General features: G+C 44.7%; 1 protein-coding gene across 8 annotated transcripts in view; it reads right to left on the bottom strand.

The window, feature by feature from the left end:
* Positions 1 to 17,489, bottom strand: part of axo (axotactin) — a 145,772-nt gene that overhangs the window by 82,370 nt on the left and 45,913 nt on the right. The window contains exon 1 of one of the 8 annotated variants that reach the window (XM_089552419.1): positions 6,250 to 6,496. The exons of the other annotated variants lie outside the window; for them this stretch is intronic. The gene's annotated coding sequence lies outside the window, so the exon portion shown is untranslated. Of the gene's footprint in view, positions 1 to 6,249; positions 6,497 to 17,489 lie in introns of those variants that run through there. 8 annotated transcript variants of the gene reach the window in all.

Here is a 17,489-nt window from a genome sequence, read left to right as displayed (position 1 = left end):
ATTTGACTCCCGATGAATATCTCGCCGCCCAGAACGCGATCGAACACGGCCAACATCGAGAAATCGATACCTCCGACGCTAGCAATGCTAGAACACCGTTCTAGGATTTCTTGCGACAGTAGCAGTTGTGCACCCAGTGAGATCAATTTCTGGAGTCTTTGACCGCTAACGCCATGTGCGTTTATTTATCTATTGTTTACATTACGTTAAGTACCAGTATATATACTGATGAATGGCAGCAATGAACGCAGTCATGGAAGAAAAACAATGCAAATAAAAAAAGCGCTAATAAACTAAATACGACAATGTTATAAAGCGTAGTTAAGACTGAGCAGAATGAGTGGACCGTTTTACATGACCACGTACCATACCATCGGGCTATACTATAAAACAACAAAAAAAAATGCTTCCGGAAAATAAGAGAGTCCAGTATACCCAACAATTCTGGACAAAATCCTTTTCGAACTGGAGATAATTTATGAACGCAATTTTTTATATATTCCAAGATTTCGCTTGCTGATCTCCCCTCTCCAGGCTTGCATTTTTGTTTTGCTATTAATTTTTTTCCTCTCGTCGAAAGCGTTCACTATTGTTTTTTTTTTTTTATAGCAGTCGTAACTGCTCGATGCGAGGGATAGAAAAACGTTAATAGAAAGGTTTAGCAAAACATCGGAAGAGTGGATCGTTACCTTCAATTTTTCCATAACAGTGCCTTACAATATTGCAATATTAAAATTTTTTTTGCCACTAAGTTGGGCATGGGAGCAATGTCATTTTCCTTCAGTGAAACGCAGAGCCCAGATCGATGCCATGACGAGCATTTGGGTCCGTTTCGCCACGCCTTTTCTCATCGCAGGATTATCTCAGAATGTTATCACTGAGCCGTACACTTGAGAAAAACAAATAACTGCATATTATTATGGCTGAAATCGCATAGTGAAAGCCTTGGGTGGGGAAGAAAGGCTACCAAACCGCAGAAGACAGACTTCATAATAACTTTGTCGTGTCGTTCTTCAGAAAACAGCGCTGCGCGCAACGCCTCTTTCATACTGGTTGGTTTATTAGTTTATTGGGGTTTAACGTCCCAAAGCAACTCGGGCTATGAGAGACGCCGTAGTGAAGGGCTCCGGAAATTTCGACCACCTGGGGTTCTTCAACATGCACTGACATCGCACAGTACACTGGCCTCTAGAATTTCGCCTTCATCCAAATTCGGCCGCATACTCTTTACGCAGTTGTGATAGGCGCTAAGAGCTCCAAGCACGAACAGGTTTCCCATAGCAAAGTAGCATGACCATGAAAAGAGTCTAAAACTACCATTGAGTAAACCCGAGCTCCGAAACCAGCTGCAGCTAGCGACAGACTTGTACGCATGTGTACTACGCTGTATACGGTATGCGGTATGCGCATGCGGTATATGTACGCGTATGCGCATGAGATAAGTGCTATGCGCTGTGCATACGCGGTACGAGTTGGACACGCGTGGCCCCCACCAATCCATGGCTCGCATTCCAGGAGCGGAAGCTCGGCACGACGCGTGGCTTCCCAGCGACGGGGCGACGCCGGTCAACACACGGCAAACTCCATTCAGTGCGCCCGTACACGCGTAAGCGTTCCTATAGTTCGACGAAAACAGGTGCGCTTTGAACAAATCAACTTTTTTTTTTCAGTGCTACGCACTTTTTCTTGGCGCTCTTTGCCGCTTCTGTTTCGGACTTTTATTTCTTTTGCTTTATTTGTTTGAGGTTGTGAGGTATAAATTAATGGACTAAACATTAACAAAATGAGCAACAACCTAAAATAAATGGTCTTGTTAAAGCTATATAACCTCCATGTTCAGCTTTCTTGGCTAGGGTGAGGACAGCGACGCCATTTTGCTTGCCGCGCTCATTTTTTTTTTTTTTTGCAGCGCCGCAATAATTTTTGCATTCTTTTAACTTTCTATTTCCAACATTCCATTCCTACTTTCTCAACCTATGCCTCATGGCACACTTCTGGAATAAAAAAAAAGAGGCCACATTTTGGGCTACGTAGAAAAATGAAATCTCCCTATTCAGCTGCCCGCCATAGAATTCATATGTCGGGAAGAAATTTACGGGCTTTCTGTTCGTAGACCACGTCAATATCGCTAGGAAACAAAATGGTGCCTCCAAACCGAACAAAGGTTGTTGCACCCTGAAAGCATTGGCTGGTAATAAAGCAACCCGTAGGTAAAAGACAGTTGAGCGAGTGAAAACTGCACACATATGGCGTGTCCCTTAATCGGGAGCATAATACATAACGCTAGTCGAATGTAGTACGAGTAGCCAGGTTTGCCAACCGCACTGATTGTCACGCCGTTACTGGCTAGAGGACACATTCGGGCATATCAAGAAGCGTGCTTGCGCGCGAACAGCTCAGTAAATTGTGTTGGTGATCAGCTGACGCTATATATATATATATATATATATATATATATATATATATATATATATATATATATATATATATATATATATATGCGAAATTCAAAAACGCTTAATTTAGGTAAACAATTATTGCTAGTGTTCGTTTCAGAAAGAGCCTGTCCTTAAAGGACAGGCTCTGTACGAAACGTGGACTAGCAATAAATGTTTACCTAATTGAAGCGTTTCTCAATTTCGAATTTTACAAGTACGCTTATATATATATATATATATATATATATATATATATATATATATATATATATATATGTATATATATATATATATTAAAATTTATCGTTACACAGCACTGCATCATTTATCCAGACTGATCGCAAGGTGCCGAACCGCATTCATAAAGCTTCCATATGTCACAGGCAGGCAAAACCCTACGACATGGAGGGCTACGACTCGTCCTTTCCTGCAATCACGTTATGAATTTTAATTGACTGGCTAGAACATTTTTAAATCCAATTTACTCAACGATAAATGCGTCTTTTCAGGCAGAACAGGCATCAAAATAGCCAGGAGCCAGAGAAACAAATCCTTACTGACTGAAATAATTGAATAGAATAATCCTCAATTCCCTTTAAGGTCACAAAACGCGTACAGCGACCCGCACTAAAAATGGAATCGCTTTCCAAGCGGCCCATAGGATTTCTATTTCTCTGGTGTCAGATGCCTCGTCAGCTGCGAGTGTACGCGACCGACATCCGTCATACTCGGCATATGTCCCATCCTAGAAAGCCAAGCGTACTAAAGGTTCTCCTTGGAAAATGCTTCTTTATACCGACCGCTAATAACAACGCAAGGGCAGCAACACGCCTTTGGCTGAGACGCCAAGTAACGGTCGGCCTAGGCGTCCACAGGAAGCCTACATAGCTGTGCCGAGGGAGAAAAAAACTGTAATTTGTGGCCTTTCTAAGGAGAAAAAAGATCCAGTCACCTCAGCGAACTCCACGGGGAAATCCCTACACCGGAAGGACTCATTACCCCTGCGGTCATTGCTTACTGGTAATAGGGAATTCCCCTTAACAGTATACAAGGGGGAAGGGGGGGGGGGGGGGGTTAATACCCGGGGTGTCTCTGCCGTTCATTTGCCTCAACAGCTCGTAGTGCGTCATGATGACCTACAGAGCGTCCCGAATGTTCCTGGCCGCTTAGTTTGCTACCAGCACTCTCGGTAATCCGTACAGTGGCTCTGCCGTTTCATTCCTGTTGCTATCTTATTTCAGCCAAAAAAGGGTGCTTGTTTATTCTCAGCACCTAATATAGCTAGAGACCTGGTCATTGCTCGTTAACGTATGCGATATCTTTATTTGCCTTTCCATGGCCTTGTTTTGGCCGCAGAAGATAAATTAGCTTCAGGTTATGCGATAGTGATGCTCCACCACTCGTGACAGAATAAGAAGAAAAGCGTTAGTGCCACTCTTTCCGGAATAAGACTTTTCTTCACTGGCAAAAATGTCCTTCTCGAGCTTTCAACATGGAAGGCTAGAACAGCCCCCTTTCCTTATCCCGAGTTCGTGAAGTACCCCCTTTTCGTCGCGTATTTCTCACCTACAAATCTTGCTAGATCATCACTCATTGCCAAGAACTCGATGCTTTCGCATTATGTATAGTTTCCCTTTATGTTACACGTACTTGTATTTCTTCGCCTGCACGGGGCCACCTATGCCTACTTTCGAAGATAGGAAACAAGAACCACAACGTTCAAAGCCACCAGCTGAACAAAACGTGGGAAATACTGACAATGGGACTGCTGCCTTTTCGTGGCCGCTGAAATGAACACACCCGCTTGGTGACGTCACGACCACGCCCTCGGCAGGCGCGGAGAAAAATTTTCCCACGCCTCCCCTCTTCCTGTAATCCCCACCAGCCCCTCTATTCACCCGACCCACCAACATTTTTCTTGCTCTTGTTGTTCAACAAAGCATATCGCGGCAAAGGCTCCCGAAGGAATACTTTCCCGCGCACACTGTACTGCACAGCACGCGGCACACAAAGGACTAGCATTACGGTTCCCGTGCCGAAAGTTCGAATGAGCGACGTTTCACAAATTCAGTGCAGCGGTGCCGACGAACAGCGGGTGAAAAGACGCAACGTGAAATCAGGTCTTAGACATGCTGCCTGAGTAACCCTTCATTAAGGAACCCTTAATGAAGTGTAGGGCTAAATAAGGGGTTACGGTGCTTTTATGGGAAGCTTATGAGGTCGCGGGCGCAATTGCCGACCTCGGCAGCTGCATTTCAATGAGAAAATAAAAAGACACTGAACCTCAAAGCATGATAAGGAGCACCAAAGAATCGAGAAACTCGACCCCCCCCCCCCCCCCCCCCCCCCTCAAGGTACCCCTGCTTTTTTTCACTCACTACAGCAAGATGTCCGTCATAAGAAAGGTACAAGATGCGAAACTAAAAATCAGTGAATTTCTTAACGCGGAGTAACAGCGTTTAATTCGTGCACCAGCCTTTCACCACGTCGATTGGTAGCCCCTTTCAGTCGCCACCAAGCGGTCTTCATGCGTAACGAAAGGCACACATGACCCGAACAAAAGCAGTGCAAGCCATAGTAGTACCATGCAATGGCTGGGTGTTCCCACAAACGTTCGACTCGGAGCTGTCGCCGTTGCAGCACGTTGCTTACTGCACCTAACTATGGAGAAGTAGGGCTCTTATGCGCATGCGTCATGACCCTGCCGGAGACCCAGCTCCCGGGAACTGCTGCAGAGGGACCGACGCGGATGGGCGAACATCGTCCTCACCTCTCTCTTTCTTTCTCTCTCTCTCTTTCAAGCATCTCACTCTCGCTCCGGAAAGAGGGCCGGTCCCGAAACCCGACTAAACACTGTTTATGTTTCCATATGTTACAAAAACCAACTGTAGGACTCTGGCTGTTTTACATTTTTCTACGCTCGCTTGTATTCCGCGTTTGAAGACGGCAAGACACTTTTCACCGTGAAACTAATTTAGCCCTCGATTAAACTGATTTCCATGCAACCAAAACCAGAAAATCTGAACTAGCTCTTCTAGATTCCGTAAGTACAATTACGTAGTGTATAGCGCTACACACAAAAAATTACCGCTAGAATTTTATTTGGTACTCCCAATTGATATCCTATGGCTGTCCGAATTAGTCGCTACGAGCTCAGGAATCATTTACAAATCATATTTTGCTGCGCGTAGGTGAGTTAGGCATGACTGTCAACATCCTCGCGCTCCATCTCACCACACTCCGTAGTTGTCTCTCAATAACAAGTGAAGGTATTTCCGCTGAGTTACGTGGTATTCGCTACTTGCCGCCAACAGATGGCAGTAGTTCGTGGCGCCCATAAGAGCTAGGCATTAAATTGCAGTAAGACCCCTTCCCGATGTGCCTATCTCAATAGAGCTCCCATAGAGGCCCAGACGTTCCTCGAGGCTATCATCACAGCTGGCCATTAGATGGATGCTCCTTTGTAATAAAGGCGAGCTTAAACTAGTATTGGTGAGGTGGGTCCCAGCTGTAGACCACCTATTACAGCGACGGCTAAAGGGAGGCGCTGGCCTGTTTCAGGACGTTGATCTGCCTGACATGTGCATCGGTTCACATGACACGCACAGGTGTTAAGGAGAGGTTGGCTGACCTTTGCTCAAGTTCACCTGTTCAGACGGATGCACGCACTAAAGTGAGCGAACAGGGGACACTGGGGACGCGGACAGAGGGAGATCAGACTTGGGAAAGCCAATATGTGACTGTATAATGAATTCAATGTAATAAAAAAGAAAACAGCACAGGTTAAAGAGCTCAAGGCCAGTATACTTACAAGAGTGCCAATCTACACCTTGCACACATACGCAGACACGAAAGTAGACGATAACACTCAGCTGACTGGACAACTTTTTCCCGGCGCGCACAAAGTTTTCATCCTATAGCGAAGCGTCTTTCCGTGGCCGTCGTAAATTGGCGTCTAGCGGAGAAGATCGCTACACGAAAGGGCGCGGCGGTGAGCACCTAGCATTCCGCAGCCGTGGAGAGCTAGCGCAGCGATATCTCTGCCCGACTGACAAGGCGCGTATCGCCGTGCCCTTGACACCTTAACGCCGAAGTGTGTTGACCGCTCACCAGCTGCTCTGTGCGCGCTTGCAGCGGGAGAGCCAAGAAACCTCCGTTACAACCACGTTCTTCTCGTCTCCTTTTAAGGCGAAAGCCTTTAATGGCTCACACTGTCGCCAAGTAACAAAGCGTGTGACACGCGTTTAACTCGGAAACTAAAGAGGATAGAAGAAAACCAATGGTTGCTTCAGATAGAAGAGGAAAAAATGAACCTGGAAGCCAAGTTTGATGACTGTAGATTAATTAGTTAATTAATTATAGGCAAAAATGTCCATACTGCGTCGAAATAGCGTAGACTTCGATATAGCCACGGGAACGGTGTGACGCCACATCCACCGGAAGTCGTCGCGGTATAGCGAAAATTGTCACAGAATGGTCGGAAAAACGTCAGATTTGTGTCCAATTAGATGCGAAAATGTGTAATTAAGCGTAATTAATACTGAAGATCGTATAATTTGGGTATCGATATAGTCACAGGTACGGTGTGACGTCACATCCACCGGAAGTCATCACGGCATAGTGTCCTCGGTTTCCGCCTCTGAACACTTTAGTTGCCAAAGTATCCTCGCAATTTTTCTCCTTCGTATAGGCTTGGCGCGATGAAACTGTTGGATAGATAGATAGATAGATAGATAGATAGATAGATAGATAGATAGATAGATAGATAGATAGATAGATAGATAGATAGATAGATAGATAGATAGATAGATAGATAGATAGATAGATAGATAGATAGATAGATAGATAGATAGATAGATAGATAGATAGATAGATAGATAGATAGATAGATAGATAGATAGATAGATAGATAGATAGATAGATAGATAGATAGATAGATAGATAGATAGATAGATAGATAGATAGATAGATAGATAGATAGATAGATAGATAGATAGATAGATAGATAGATAGATAGATAGATAGATAGATAGATAGATAGATAGATAGATAGATAGATAGATAGATAGATAGATAGATAGATAGATAGATAGATAGATAGATAGATAGATAGATAGATAGATAGATAGATAGATAGATAGATAGATAGATAGATAGATAGATAGATAGATAGATAGATAGATAGATAGATAGATAGATAGATAGATAGATAGATAGATAGATAGATAGATAGATAGATAGATAGATAGATAGATAGATAGATAGATAGATAGATAGATAGATAGATAGATAGATAGATAGATAGATAGATAGATAGATAGATAGATAGATAGATAGATAGATAGATAGATAGATAGATAGATAGATAGATAGATAGATAGATAGATAGATAGATAGATAGATAGATAGATAGATAGATAGATAGATAGATAGATAGATAGATAGATAGATAGATAGATAGATAGATAGATAGATAGATAGATAGATAGATAGATAGATAGATAGATAGATAGATAGATAGATAGATAGATAGATAGATAGATAGATAGATAGATAGATAGATAGATAGATAGATAGATAGATAGATAGATAGATAGATAGATAGATAGATAGATAGATAGATAGATAGATAGATAGATAGATAGATAGATAGATAGATAGATAGATAGATAGATAGATAGATAGATAGATAGATAGATAGATAGATAGATAGATAGATAGATAGATAGATAGATAGATAGATAGATAGATAGATAGATAGATAGATAGATAGATAGATAGATAGATAGATAGATAGATAGATAGATAGATAGATAGATAGATAGATAGATAGATAGATAGATAGATAGATAGATAGATAGATAGATAGATAGATAGATAGATAGATAGATAGATAGATAGATAGATAGATAGATAGATAGATAGATAGATAGATAGATAGATAGATAGATAGATAGATAGATAGATAGATAGATAGATAGATAGATAGATAGATAGATAGATAGATAGATAGATAGATAGATAGATAGATAGATAGATAGATAGATAGATAGATAGATAGATAGATAGATAGATAGATAGATAGATAGATAGATAGATAGATAGATAGATAGATAGATAGATAGATAGATAGATAGATAGATAGATAGATAGATAGATAGATAGATAGATAGATAGATAGATAGATAGATAGATAGATAGATAGATAGATAGATAGATAGATAGATAGATAGATAGATAGATAGATAGATAGATAGATAGATAGATAGATAGATAGATAGATAGATAGATAGATAGATAGATAGATAGATAGATAGATAGATAGATAGATAGATAGATAGATAGATAGATAGATAGATAGATAGATAGATAGATAGATAGATAGATAGATAGATAGATAGATAGATAGATAGATAGATAGATAGATAGATAGATAGATAGATAGATAGATAGATAGATAGATAGATAGATAGATAGATAGATAGATAGATAGATAGATAGATAGATAGATAGATAGATAGATAGATAGATAGATAGATTGATAGATTGATAGATTGATAGATTGATAGATAGATAGATAGATAGACAGATAGACAGATAGACAGACAGACAGACAGACAGACAGACAGACAGACAGACAGACAGACAGACAGACAGACAGACAGATAGATAGATAGATAGATAGATAGATAGATAGATAGATAGATAGATAGATAGATAGATAGATAGAACTTTTATTCACGTCAATTGCCAGACAACATAAATCAGGCCTACCAAAGCCTCAAAGGGCTTGAGTGGCAGCGCCTGGCAGACAGCTAACATTGGCAAAACAAAGGAAAATAGAGACGTTGCAATGAACTTTGCAAAAAAAAGAAAATGGTCACCAAACAAAATGAAACAAATATATAACTATTACAACATCAAGAAAGATTACAGTGATGCGACCCACTGTACTTATGATAGACCTTGATGCTGACTCTGCATGAAAGCTTTGTGCTAACGGCCTTGGGCTTTGAGAACACGCGTTATGAAATAAGTTCAGCACGAATTAATTTGTGTGAATCATTTTTAGCGCTGTTGTTCTTTCAATTCTGCAAATGCGTGCGTGAAAGTGTACGTGTTTGTGGTCGCACTTTTGGTCGCCTGAAGCCTTGCTTATGGTCAAGAAAGATAAAAATAACTGGCGCACTAACGGTGTATTGAACAACTGTCGAATCACGATGACGCCATAGCTACGTTTTCAAACAGATAGACTCTTTGCTAATCTTTGCCTGCAAACTTGACTGCACTGCTAATCAGACAGTGCATTGAAGTTTAAATCAGGACGGCTTGAAGCTCATCACCTCTCTACTGCTCCCGCCGTTCTTTGTCGTCTCTTTCCCGTTTTCATTTTTTCCCGTAACCACCATTAAACTCATTTCCCAGATTTTTTTTTTACTCTGAATTTTACTTCTAGTGTCCCCTACCTTCCGTTCTTTGTTTCCACACTTGCCAAACTCTTCAGGTCGTGCACCTTTTGTTTTCCTTCTCAGGAGATACCTTATCGTCAGACTGCGTCCTTGACACACTTACAGTTGCTGCTATGCTGCGGTAAGTCAGGGTCCTCTTACACCGTACTAACAAATGAGGTGTCGGACGCTGGCAAGGAATCAGGCTCGAACGAAGCCTGGACAGATGCGCGCACAAACAAACCCAAAACGCGCAAATCTCCGCCTGCCTTGGTGTCATCGTTTCATGCGCTTCTTCTTACCGATATACTTCCCCGGCTGCATCAATGCCTTGCGTTAGTTCAGATAAGCCTGCAATTATGACACTGCTTTATTAGAATTGTTTCAAGAAACATTTCATGTTCACAGACACCCTGCTAATGTAATCCCTGATTGTTTTGTTTTCTTCCTTCACGCACGATGACCTTCTAAATCAGCCTTCGGCAAAGTACGCATCATGTGCACGGCACTGTTTAACATATTTACACGAATCCTTTCATTGTTTAGATTTACAATCTCGTTGAAGGTAGAACTGGAGCGGCGAAAATTTTGGTTGATGTAGCCCCTTCATGGCTTCTAGTTGCAGCCAAGTTTTCACTGCGATAGACAAGAAAAATATGTCTTGACACAAACACACCTAAACAAGCAGAAGGGTCTAATGCTTTTCTGAGAGTGAACATAACCTATTTTTCCTAGTTTCCTAGTAGTAGAACGCCAGGAGTCAGTACTAGAATAGCGTTGAACGAAAACATCTCCGACGGAGGTCCGTCTGGTTGGGGTTTTTTTATAGTTAAGAGAAAAAAAAAAACTGACGCCAACCAATATTTTAGTTTTGCCCAACGTTTCGGGACCAACTCGGTCCCTTCTTCAGGGGTGACTAAAGTGTGCCAGCAGCAGCGGGGTGTTGCCTTCGCTCTCGCTTTGTTAGCACGTGGCGGAGTCCACTAACGTACGCAGAGGGGAGCGTTCCTGGGGTTCTATTCATCGCCGCCTTTGTGAGCCGGATGTGCCATGACTCCACATGTCGCCTCTTGAACAGGTTCGGCTCCACGGCAAAGACGCTCACTTCCTCGAAGGCTATTGGGTGGTCGGCGCGCTCGCAGTGTTCGGCGAGGGGGTTGGCTTCCGAATTCATTAGCCGGACGTCATTCTTGTGTTGCCTTATTCTTTTGGGAAGGTTTTTTGTTTCGCCGACGTATGAAGCCGGGCACTTGGAGCACGTGATTTTGTAAATGACACCAGGTTGTTTTTCTCTGGGGACGCGGTCTTTCGGTCGTGGTAAGAAGCGGCTTATTGTCGAAGCAGGTTTGTGAGCAACATAGATTCCATATTTTCCCAGAATGCGTGCAAGTGCTTCGCTGGTTCCCCTCACGTACGGAAGCACCACGTGCGCGCCTTTCGTTGTCTCATTGTTGGCGGTTGTTGCCCCTGTCCTCTGAGCCTGACGGAATAGCGTAGCGTAGAATAGCGTTCTACTACTAAGCAAGAGGTTGCGGGTTTGTTTCCCAGCCGTAGCGGCTGCGTTCCAACGGATGAGATGTGTGGAAACGCACCTGTGAACTGAGATTTCCGGCCGAGGTGGTGGAAATTATACCGAAAGCATTCATTACAGAGTTCCGCGTCCGCATTGTTGCCTTGGTACGGAAGGCTAGTACACCGTGTGCATGAGCCATAACAATGATCGTCGCAAAGAAAATGGGAAAGCATTTCAGGCTGAACTAGCCTACCGCTTAGTTGAAACATTTGGCCAGAGTCGTCATGTGCACTTCTCATTCCGCGACGGTGTCCCTCCATTTCTTCTTCTTCTTCTTCTTATCCGCAGTAAACATCCTGCCCGTATAAGAGCACTTGATGCTGGGCTAGTTGCTTTTGGTTCATAATTAAATAGCTTTAAGGCGCAAAAAACAGACAAGACACATAGGTAGGTGACAAGACGAAGCGCTTTGTCCTGTCACCTGCCTATGTGTCTTGTCTGTTTTTTGCGCCTTAAAGCTATTTAATTATGACCCTGCCCGTTCTTCTCCTTTTATCGTCTTTCTTCTTTTTTTTCTCTTCTTATCATTCTTGCTTTGCTATTTCCACTTGGCCGCTTGCATCGGCTTGGATAGGCATGAAGTGGCACCAAAACCTACAGCGGGCTATATTCACACGACGGCCCAGGCTGGGCTCCCAATAACGGGTCTCGCCGCGAAGATCTGCCCAGGGAATGTCCGCAGTTCATCTTGTGGGTTTCTACGTGGACACAGGCCACCACCCACCGCGGGTTCGAGCTTCGCGCGAGCCAAGGGCCCCGATCAGCCGTCACCACACACACACTGGGACACCGATGCGGCGCACTCAACCTCCGCTGGGAGGAGAGCGATTCGCCGCAAAGAAATAGGCCTCCAAGTTCACAAAGGAGACGTTTATTCACGTCGTCCTTCAGCAGATACACACACACTCAATAGTCACCCCGTCCCGGGGGCGCGCGAGGAGCAAGGCTCCGCTGCGCGCACGAAGCGACCAGAGTAATGCGCGCCGCTAACACGCCGCTGCAGGAGAATGTCCCCGCGGCAGTGCTGTGATCTCTCTCTCGTGTCGACCGTTGGGCCGGTTGCGAGAGAGAGTGGGCATTCAACGCAAGGTACGCCTGTCAGAGGTCGCTGGACCCCGCTGGACAGGCTCGAGCCGCTGCAGGTCAGAGGACACGTGCGGGCGAGCTCGAGTAAGCACTGGTCCGAACGGCAAAGGCCGGCACGGACAAACAGTAACGTACGCACCTTACGCTGTCTCGGAGGGATCTCCCTCTCTCTGGGCCCCGCTCGGACGGTCGCGGGATGCGCGGCCGCCAAAACGGGTCCCGGATTCCCGCCAAAAGGCGCCAATGGCAAAGGCCCTTGGGGAGCCGGGGCGGAGCTGTGGCTAAATGACAGTGATTAGTCACCCAGCCGCCTCTCCACCGCCTGAGGCGGGAGCAAGGGAAAGAGGAGAAACGACGCGGTAGGCCGGCACAGCCGCGCAAAGGCGACGGCGGAAAGCCAGATTCCCACAATCTATAGCAGAGACGGAGGCTCAAGTGTGGCTATGTATTCAAAGTTTCGTCTTGCATCCCTCTTAGTTTGAGTCCGTACCCACGAAGAAGAAGAAAACCTTTATTCTCGTTCTAATGGAAGGGAAAGGGACCCCAGACGAAAAGCTGCTAAGCAGCAGCTTGAGAGTGGTTCCCTAAAGGCGAACGGATATACAAGCTCGCTCAGCTTTCAGACTTGTAACTTAAAACACTGGCGCTTGACGCCCACTCTGGGGTTATTCTTTATTTCCAAACTAGAGTTCGCTGCAAATTAGAGTTCCATGCAGTTAATGAGACGCACTTCATGCCAAAAAAACTTGCGGCACATTTAACCACATTCTTAAAGAAGGAAATGCAAAAGCATTTCGAAGTTGGCCGAGGTTCAAATATTCCAAAGGACCCCCCAAATTTTGGAAGTAGGCCCACACAAGAAAATAAATAAGAGCGAATTAGTGGGCGGATTAATGGAGACTAGTGAGGATTAGTGGGTGGATAAAGGTACACCCTTTGCCATAAGTAACCGAGCAACAGGGTTTTGTTTCTAAACCGTATAACGGAGCCGTTACGACGCCCCCCCCCCCCCCCCCCCTTCCCCTAAATATCTAAAAGTGGCAGAACGTGAGGACAGTGGTTCACCTTACTCTACACAGATTTGTAGCTTAAGGGATGCCATATATGCTTCGCTACGCGGCTAAGAAACAAACCACCTGTGCCCGGTTACTTTTATCAAAGGTGGAACAAGAGTGAGTCGGGTTAGTATAATTTCATATGATAATCTAATAAAGGTATTCGAAACATTCGAGTCCACAGATTTTCAAATTTGACGGTGCTGATGACGTCAGCATACTCTTGACCAATCAGGGAATTTCGTTACGGAGAAACCAGGTGATTTTTGCAAGACGACAAATGATATCGCATTAACAGGCACGCAGAGGCGGCACGGCTACTGTCCCGAATTCAGGCGTGTCTCAGCAAGGCGAGAGACCACCGACACGCCACAGCACGTGCATCCGGTGTGATCCACTTGGAGTTCCTCGCCGCTGCCAGCGTGGAGTCGGCCGAGCGTGACGGCGACAGGGCACACCTGTTCGGACGCTTGCCGCATGGTCAGCGGTCGGTCGAGTTGCCGCCAGCCGAGGGAGACGACGAAGGGGTTCGACGTCCGCAATGCGTCACGCCGGGCTGGTCACACATCGCCCCTGCCTCCTTGTATTACAAAGGCGAACAGCGAGTTAAGACAAGCCGGTTTCAGAACGCTCGACAGAGCGTGTCAAATTGGCGTTTCGGATTTCTTAACAAAGCTGATTGGCGTGGTTGAATTATAACATGTACAGAGAGGTCGGCGCAAGCCGCAAAATGTATCGCTTAAATAAGGTACAGTAGGGAATAAAAGTCTCTGGACCGCGTGATCCGCAAACGAAGCCGATAGTTCTATTATTTAATTATTTCTATAGTTCTATAGTTAATTATTTTCTTGCACCTCCACAAGTGTAGGCTAATAACTATAATAATATAATAAGTAACTATAATAAAACTACAATAATAACAAGTGTAGACTAATAATATAGTTACTGGTTTCGTTTGCGGATCATGCGGTCCAGAGACTTTTGTCCCCGACTGTACTTCGTCATATAGATGGCACAAAATTCCGTAACTTACTCCCAGAAAATTAATGACTTTTCCTTAAATAAAATAATTCCCCATGACAGGTGTTCGAATATGTTGGTAATATAATATGTTTGTAGTGTCGCCGCGGTGGCTCAGTGGTTATGGCGCTCGGATGCTGACCCGAAAGACGCGGGTTCGATCCCGGCCGATGGAGGCGAAATTCTAGAGGCCCGTGTACTGTGCGATGTCAGTGCACATTAAAGAACCCCAGGTGGTCGAAATTATCCCGGAGCCCTTCACTAAGGCGTCCCTCATAGCCTCAGTCGCTTTGGGACGTTAAACCCCAATAAATGAAACCAATATGTTGGGAGTGAAAGACGAATAACCTCGACCAGTGAACTCTCATTTTTGATCGCTTTCTGTTTTATTTTCGTGTATTTTGTCAAGGGGTGAATCTGGATCGATAACCTTCGGTTGTGACGATACCATTGTTTTTTATTGACAATACGATTTCTCTCTTTTTTGCGTTTTTTTCTTAAGCTTACACATAGATTCCTGCGCAGAGATCACGATTGCAACGCAGAGGTACTCTTGCTACGATGGCAGAGCAACATGCCTACATCATCATCATCATCATACATAGATGGCATATACCTGGTCCAACTTTGATTGGCGTCGTCCTACCTTTCTATGCAACTTGATCTCCGTTACTGTTTCCTACAGCCAGCTGCCGGACAGACCTCGACAGTGAGCAATTTACCTTTTGTCTATTTCCCATAAGCCAATGCATCGGACATGCACTAAGTCCCGCATCATGTGGTTTAATAGTTCATGTAAATACTAACTTCTTCGGCTCTTTTTTGTGAGCATGAAGCACTCACTTGCGCCGATCACTCGCCTGAATCCTAATTCATGCCGCGCCATGTGAAGGGTCTGTAGTGAAATCAAGTTGTCATCCTGTAGTAGACATCTATACAAATGTTTCCACGCGTAAGTTGTTGGGAACGTGAAACCAAAGTGCAGTTATGAGCTATTGCCGCGGGCTATGTGAAGGAATCGAGCATCCAAACTCGATAAAGACGATCCAGAAGATGATAATAGATCATCGCTCATCTCCAGCGCGTCATCAGATAGAAAGAGCCGCTGCTCTCTCTTTCTTTGCTCCATTTTTATTTTTGCTTTACAGCCACATCCCACCCTGTATTACACTGCCGCCACTTAATGCGCGAACAGCAAGAGTATGTATGGTAAGTATAGAGACCTGCACCCTGGACTGGCCGCCAATAAAAGCAAGCATCGGCATAGTGAGGTGCTGCAAGCAAAGTCCCGGGTCAGCCAGTAAAGTGCTGCATGAAAAAATTCACACGAGCCCAGCTAGTGGAGTGCCGCATGCAAGGACACATCGACCCAGCCAATGGAGAGTTGCATGCAGTTCACACCGGCTCAGGCATTGCACGCGTAGAAGAAACACCACTCCATCTGAAATGGCCACAGTGTATAGTATCTGCGCAGCAGCGTAAGACGAAACAGCCGCGGAATACAGAAAAGTAGACTATACGAATATAAATAAACCAACGCGGTCGGTCAAACGAACGGACGTCAAGCGAGCCTGCATGAGCCGTACGTCGGCCCCCGAGGCGATTGTGGCGCGGCGGAGTGGGGCGGAGATCGCAGCTGCCAGGGGGGAGGCGTTGCGCGTGCTTCCCTCGAAGGGCACGTCCGTTATCAAGGCCGCGGCGATGGCTAAACTCGGTCCGGTCGGGCGTCAGCCGCGCCCTCACCCTCGAATCCGTGCATGCAGTGCCCGAAGAGAGCGAAGGTTGACGGTAATTTGCTCTTTGTGCCGTGCATATATACACAATGGGAGTGTCACGATTGCTTTCCTTCTGAATAAAAAAGTAACTATTGCTGCAGGAGCTCTGCGTCAGTTACACGCGGCCAAGTCACAAACGGCACGCACTACAAGTCTAACAACTAAATTCGAGCACTTCACCCCGCGCGGCGTCAGAAGTATACGCTTCCCCGAATCCAGCTCCCCGCATATTCGGAGGGATGACCTGGCAGTTCCGCATGGTTGCTTCTCGTCAGCTTCAAGAAGGCTAAATGCAAAAACGCCTTTCTGTTGTACGATGTCATCATCATCATCAGCCTGACTACACCCAATGCAGGGCAAAAGCCTCTCCCATGTCTCTCCAATTACCCTTGTCCTTTGCCATTTGCGGCCACCGTATTACCGCAAACTTCTTAATCTGATCCGCCCACCTAACTTTCTGCCGACCCCTGCTACGCTTGCCTTCTCTTGGAATCCAGTTCGATATCAGTGCATGTTAAAGAATTCCAGGAGTTCGAAATTAATCTGGAGGCATGGTATCTTCAGCATTGGCCAGTGATCTGAATGAAGCGCACATACATATCAGAACATATTTGTGATTCTGATATGTATGTGCGTTTCATTCATTCATACTGTTCCAGTTGTAAGCACTAATCACTTGCAGCTACTCGTATAATACCTCGCCGCAGATTTCATTCAACCGTCGAGAAGCAACATATTTGTAATGTGAGGGAAGCCGTAGTTTCACTATTCCGACCTCCTGGGTTTCTTTAAAGTCATCTGAAATCTTTGTTTCGAAAGCATTTCTGCAGTTCCCCTACATCTAAAAGAGGCCCGAATCGAACCCACGATCTAGCGCTCAGCGGCCGGGTGCCATTGGCAACTAAAACACCAAGGAGGGCACATTTCTGAAGCCAAGTCCGACTTTCAAGGAATGCACGGCAAATACTACGAAAGGTACATCGCAGATTACACGCTTTTAAGTGGAATAAAAATATTTGTGCTTTTTCTATTAAAATCTATCCCTCTTTTTTTTTTTTGTCTTTCGCTTTCTCTGTCACCTAGTCTAGTCTGGA

The sequence above is a fragment of the Amblyomma mixtum genome, chromosome 7, assembly GCF_055824585.1.
Source record: "Amblyomma mixtum isolate Tamu chromosome 7, ASM5582458v1, whole genome shotgun sequence".
Classification (NCBI taxonomy): domain Eukaryota; kingdom Metazoa; phylum Arthropoda; class Arachnida; order Ixodida; family Ixodidae; genus Amblyomma; species Amblyomma mixtum.
Note: the sequence above shows the minus strand (reverse complement) of the source record. Positions and strands in the feature narration are given on the sequence as shown.